The 7,216-nt window shown below is 32.4% G+C and overlaps 1 pseudogene; it reads right to left on the reverse strand.

Moving 5' to 3' along the window:
- Positions 1 to 5,703: 5,703 nt before the first annotated feature.
- Positions 5,704 to 7,216, reverse strand: part of LOC105291370 — an 18,288-nt pseudogene continuing 16,775 nt past the window's right edge.

The raw sequence follows: 7,216 nt of genomic DNA on the forward strand, positions 1-7,216 counted from the left end.
TGCTAGCTATTAGAGAAATGCAAATCAAAACCACAATGAGATTCCATCTCATCCCTATTAGAATGGCTATAATCAACAGGCAAGTAATAACAAATGCTGGAGAGGATTTGGAGAAAAAGGAACCCTCATACACTGCTGGTGGGACTGCGAATTGGTACAGCCATTATGGAAAACAGTATGGAGGTTTCTCAACAAACTAAAAATTGATCTACCATATGATCCAGCAATCCTTCTATTGGATATTTACCCCAAAGACTTAAAAAAAAATCATATCTGAAAAGATATTTGCACACCAATGTCCATAGCAGCATTATTCACAGTGGCCAGGACCTGGAAGCAACGGAAGTGTCCTATGATAGACTGACTAAAGAAGCAGTGGTACATATATACAATGGAATATTACTCAGCCATAAGAAGACATGAAATACTGCCATTTGCGACAACGCGGATAGACCTTGAGATAATCATGCTAATCGAAATAAGCCAGACAGAAAAAGTTGAAAATCACATAATATCACTTATATGTGGGATATAAACCTAAAAGTAACAAATGAGCAGGACAAACCACAGAGACTCATGGACAATGGACTCATGGTTAACAGAGGGTAGGAGGTGGGGGAAGAGGGGAGATTGATGGGGTAAAGGGTGTCAATATATGGTGACAGAAAGAAATTTAACTATAAGAGGTGAACACACAGTGTAAATATATATATGCCTTACTGTGAAAGTGTACAGGTGAAACATTGGATTTCATTAACCAATGTTACTATAAAACAATAAATTAATTAATTAAAAATAAAATACTGGCTTTTATAGTTGTCCATATAATTATCTTTACTTGAGATCTTCATTTCTTCATACAGATTTATGTTACCATCTTCTTTTCAACCTAAAGGACTTCCTTTTACATTTCTTATAGGGTATCTCAAGTGATAATAAACTCCCTTAGTTTTTGTTTGTACTGGGAATGTCTTATTTTTTTTCCTTATTTCTCTAGAATTATTTTGCTAGATATAGAATTCTTAGTTGACATTTTTTTTTTCTTTTAACACTTCAAACGTGTAATCAAACTGCATTTTGAACTCCAGGTTTCTTATTAGAAATAGGCTGTAAATCTTATTGATGATTTCTTTGCTGCTTTCAAGATTCTCTCTTCGTTTTTGTCTTTCAACAGTTTGATTATAGTTTCCGTTGTTGGGGTTCTCTTTGAGTTTTTTCTATTTAGAGACACTACACTTTATGGATAAACAGATCCATCTCTTTCCTCAAATTTGAAAAGATTTTGGCCATTATTTCTTCAGTCTTTCTCTTTCTCTCTGTCTTCTCCTTCTGGCACTCTCATGGTGTATATGTTGGTCTGCTTGATGGTCTCCCACAAGTGCCTTAGGTTCTGTTCAATTTTATTCATTTTTTTTTCTGCTCCTCATTTAAATAGTACTATTTTAAAGTTCACTGATTCTGTCTTCTGCCTATTCAAATTTGTTCTTGAACACCTCTAATGAATTTTTTTCATTTCAGGGTACTTTTCAGTTTCAGAATTTTTGATTGATTCCTTTTAATAATTTCTTCTTATTGATATTTCATTTAGTTCATACATCATTTTCCTGGTTTCCTTCAGGTTTTTATCACTATTTTTCTTTAGCATTTTAAAATTATTTAAGACCGTTGTTCTAAAGTCCTTACGTAGTAAGTCCAATGTCTAGTTGTCCTCAGGGATAATTTCTGTCGATTTATTTTGTTCCCTTAAATGGGCCATATATACTGGTTTCTTTGTATGCCTTGTGATTTTTATTGACAACTGGTAATTTGAATATTAAAATGTGGCAACTCTGGAAATCAGATAAGTCCCTTTTCCATAGGATTTACTGCTTTTTAATTTCAATTGTTGAAGCTGTAGTAGTCTGTCTATCAAGCAACTTTTTTTTTTTCAACTTTTTTTGGATAGAGACTGTATTGTTTGTTATGTGTGGTCACTGAAGTTTCTGTTTCTTAATTTGGTTCTAATTCATGTTTTACCAGAGATCTCCTTGAATGCCAGGAGTGAAAATCATACAAAAAACAAATCTACCTTTCCCAGTTTTTGAAGATTGGCTCTGTGCTTGGCCCTTCCTTCAACATTTAGTCAAATCTGTGCTGAGCCAAAGGATCCGACCAATATTAAAGCTTTATGTCTTCTCAGGTCTTTTCTGAGCATGGATTTTACTCTGTATATTTGCATAGCTTTCTACATTACCCATAAACATAAGTGCTTTTGATTGCCCTAATTTTCCAAAGAAATTCTCTCCTTGGGTTTTTCTCTCAGGCTTTACATGATCTATCTTATGTCTTTATTGTAACCATTTGCATCAGACATTTGCAGGTTGCCTACCTTACAATACTTGTGAAGGCTCACCACTCTTCCACCCTAGATGTATTCTAAGTTTTGCTAAACAGAAACAAACACCTTGTGTCAGTCTTCCAGGTAGCCCCCCAGACAGATTATAACATACTTACACAATAATTTGTGAAAAAGGTTTGTTTTGCAACCTCTATAACCAGGAACCGGGGTTCTGCACTGGGAACATAGACTGCTGTCTTCAAGATTACTGCTGACCTGGAGAGAGTTTGGGGCAAGCACAAGTAAAAAATACCACAGAACTTTCTTGTCATTATAAAGCTAACTTCTTCTTGATCCTGTGTTCACTTGTTTGATATAAATCTATTTCCCAGCATTTATAGAAAGTTTTTTTCCTGACAGTTTCTTCTTGCTTTTCAATTTTTCTGCAGTGAATTTTAACTTCTGAAGCTGCCTACTTCACCATTTTCAAGACATCACTCTTTTATGTGTGTTTTGAAATAAATGGAACCATACTGAACATCTCATTTTGAAGCATAATTTTGTCAACCAAGTTTATTTTTACCTATAAATATAGTTCCTTAATTTTAACTTCTCTATGTTACTCTATTGTATAGATTTAGTACAATTTATTTACCTGCTTTTTTCTTGAAGGGATATATAGATATCTTTAAATAAGATATACAGATTATATCAGATTTTTCTTTAGTATTACAGATTATGCTCTAATGAATGTCTTTATGCTATGTACAACTACTCTGGGGAGTAATTTTTAAAGTGGAATTTTGGGGTTTTAGCATATGCATATTTCAGTTTTATGAGATATTACTTATTGTTCTCAAGTTGGTTGTATTCATTTATATTTAGAACAGCAGTGTGTGATGGCACCAGTTTCTTCACATCTTGCCAATATTTGACATTATTTGACTTCTGAATTTGTATAAATCTGAGGGGTGATCACTCATTTATGTTTTAATTAGTATTTTGCTAATTATTAGTAGCATTAAACTTTCTGTTTTTCAATTGTTTTGTTGCCATATGAATATCCTCCTCTGTGAATTATTAAATCATATTTTGTCTTATACCTAAGATATGGAAATAGAAAAATTGTGCTTCTTTTTTGATCTTTATTTCTCAATATATTTATCTTTTTGTCTCTGGTATGTTTTCGTTTTAAAAACAAATAGCTAAATTTTATTTTGATATTTCTTGCTCAGTTTAAAGTCTTTTAATAAGGGACTTTTACTCAATTACAGTTATCACAATTAGTGATAGGCCTGGGTTTATTTCCGCCATTTTATTCTGTGTTTTTATTTATTGCTCTACCTTGCTTTTCTTTTTTCCTGCTTTCAAAAGATTGAATAAAATTTCTCCATTATATTTTCTTTTTAGCTGCATTTTATTTTTTACTTGAATATCTTATTTCCTTTATAAATATTACATACTAAAAATTAATGTCTTCTAACACTTTATATTATTGATCACTACCTGATTTGAGATGAGCAGAGCATAAGCTTCACAGCTAGATACTCTGTGTTCAAATCCTAGCTTTTCTATTTACTAACTGTATGACTCTGAGCATGTTATTCAATATCTCTGTGCCTCAGTTTTCACATCTACAAAATGGAGATGGAGGAACTTCTCTTGAAGTTTGTTGTGAAGAATGATTCAATACAAATAAAGGGGTGAGAACAATACCTGGAGTATTGAAAACATTCTGTAAATTTTAGCTATAATTAATTTTCCCCTAAACAGGGCAAAAACTATTTTATTTTTTATTGTTTCCTATTCTATGCTTTAAATGACATTTTTCTTCTAAGTAGCTATTAATTTTTTGAACAATCAACACTTAAATAAACTTACTAATAAGTTTTATTTTAAGTATTTTGGATTTCGTTTTTTATTTTAAATAAACATTCTCTTCTTGATTTTGGTTATCTTCTTACTGGAATAAATTAGTAATACCTTCAGAGCAAACTTATGAATGATATGGGCTTTTGTACTTCTGAATATGTTTTTATTTTGTCTTCACATTTCAAATAATAGTTTATCTTTATATAAAACTTTAACTTAAAATTTATTTTCTCTCAGAATGTTGAATATTTTATTTTTGCATTTGTTGATTTTATTGAGATATCTAATCTTGATCTGAATTTCATACTTTATAATTTACTTTCTCCAAAAATTTTAAAATTTTATTTTATTGTACTGAAAGTTTGTTACTGTATTTCAGGTATAAGCTTACTTTTATTTACCTGCTTGGCATTCTATAGGATCTTCGAGCCAGAGATTCCTGTTTTTCTTTAGTTATTGGAAATTTCTTTAGCACTTTTGCTTTGATTATTTAACATCATGTCCTCTCTCCCTCCATTTTCTCTTCTAAGAAACATTTACTACTTATCATGGTCCAGGCCTTTTTAAAATGATTTCTATATATAACTCATTTAACTTTCACAGCAAAACTGTGTAATTGGTATTGCTATTATCATAACTTTTTAGATGAACAAACTGAGGCATAAGGCCCAAGATCACATATAACTGGGATTCCAGCTAGGCAGTCAGATTCAAAGCTTATATTTTAAACTGCTAATCTATATTACTTTGTCCTTAATATCTGTCTTTTTTTTTCTTTCATTCTTTTTATTTTTTTTCTTTGATGCTAGATTTTGGAAGAATGTCTTGGTTTATTCTTCTAGTTCTTGGACTTGAATGGACTTTTAGCTGTGTCCATTCAACTTTTCTTTTGAGTTTTTCTCTTTAATAATGAACATTTAAAAGTTGAAGATTTTTACATGGTTTCTTTTTTTTCTTGAAAAAGCAATTTATCATTTTCTAAATCTATGATGTAGCTGTTAATTTTGCACAAGTATAATTAACAGTGTTTAACTACTTTTAAGCAAACTGAAGGGATTTTCTCCATCAAATAAGTTTTAAACATCAAAACCTATACCTATAAATTTTAAAACTTTCAACACTCTCAATATTTCAATTAGAAACTATTACAAACTTAAAAGTCCTTTATATTATAGGTGCATCATCCTAGTTAGGTAGTATAGAATCCTTTCAAGATTTTTCTCTTTCCTAGGTGACTTTTTCTTCTTGTTTTTTTTTTAAGTTATTCCCTTCAGTCTCAATTATTTTTTACTTTCAACTATATATTCAAAATAGTATCAGTTTCTAAATAAACACCTAGTGAAAAACAATTTCAATGTAAAATAAAACTATACAATCTAATAGAACTTGTATAGTCTGAATGTGGTTTATCAATATTCAGAATTAAATTTCTTTAATAGTGGAAAACTTTTAGTTTTTTTCTTAATATTCAAAACTAGCAATTTTCCATGAGACTAGAAAGTTATTAGAGAGGATCAAACAGAACTAAGCACTGTCCAACTTCTAAAATTATGCATTATTTTACCCTTGAGGTATTCATCTTGAGTAATAACAGAATTTCTCATTCTATTCTCCAGATTAAATAGACAAGATACCACTGTCTGTATGCTTTGGTCTACGGATTTCCTTTGTGGGCCATTTTCAGAGGATGGACTAGCTTCATAAACTGAGCATTCATCTGGCAAAACTTCAGCTCCTGAATCATGCTGGTAGTTAACAGCTGTATAGGCCAGGAGTATAACATACCTCATTTGTTTCCCAGCAGACCACTGTGATGGCATCTGATAATTATGACAGGCAGCTGATATCCAGTGATGACCTAAACTGGTGAACTTGGATAAAGAGGATATGCTTGAACATACTGAACTATAGGATTCATCATGGTTGGAGGCTGCATATAAGTTTCAGTGTTTGGATTATTCCAGGTGGATGAAGAGTATTAAAAACAAAAGTAGATGGCTACACACGATAGGCACACAAATTTTGTTTCCTGATGCAGGGCTCAGTTTCAGTTTTTTACCATGGAAATTTATCTGTGATTCTACTATCTTCTGCACATCCATGTAATCAAAGGAAACAAATTCACAGCCTTTGGATTCACCAGTCTGATCTGTGATTATCTTCACTTCTTTTACTAAACTATATCTAGAAAAGAAGCTTTTAATTTAGGTTTCGTTCATCTTCACATCAATTCTACCAACAAAAGCCGTGTTTGGCATAATTTTGCCTTCAGGTAAAACAATCTTGGCTGGTCACAGCTGATGAAGATGGGGTTCTGGCCTCTATGGAGATGGTTGAGTTAGGAGTCTCAGAATTTGCAGCAGACTTATCTCCCAAATCACTGATTCGATCTTCTGCTTCATCTAAGCTACTATTGAATTTCTATAATGTATTTTTCATTTCAGTTATTGTAGCCTTCATTTCTAAGTGGATCTTTTTTATGTTTTCTATCTCCGTTTTTGTTTCCTATCTCTTTGTTGAAGTTCTCACTGAGATCATTGAGCATTCTTATAAGAAGTGTTTTGAACTCTGCATCTGATAGATTGCTTGTCTGTATTTTGTTTAGGTCTTTTTCTGGAAATTTGTTCTGTTTTTCCATGTGGGACATGTTTCTTTGTCTTCTTATTTTAGCTGCCTTCCCTGTGTTTATATGTATTAGGTAGAACTGCTATGTCTTCTAGTCTTAGTCAAGTGTCCTTATGTATTATGTGTGCTGTGGAGCCCAGTGGTACAGTCTCCCTTGTCTCCTAAGGGGGTGCTCCAGGTATGTGCCTTGTGTGTGCTGTGTGTGCCTTTCTGTTGTAGTTGAGCATAGATTGCTCTTGTCACATCAATAGGAGGAATGGACTCTCAGGTTGATTGGTTGTTAGAACTAGTATTGACTACTGTGGGGAGGTTGTTGTGCAGAGGCTAATCTTAGCCAGCAGGATTTCTTTATCAGGGCTCTGGTGCTTGCCAAGTCTGTCCTTTGGGTATATCATTTGTGAA

This window comes from Pteropus vampyrus, unplaced genomic scaffold (assembly GCF_000151845.1).
Source record: "Pteropus vampyrus isolate Shadow unplaced genomic scaffold, Pvam_2.0 Scaffold44, whole genome shotgun sequence".
Lineage (NCBI taxonomy): Eukaryota > Metazoa > Chordata > Mammalia > Chiroptera > Pteropodidae > Pteropus > Pteropus vampyrus.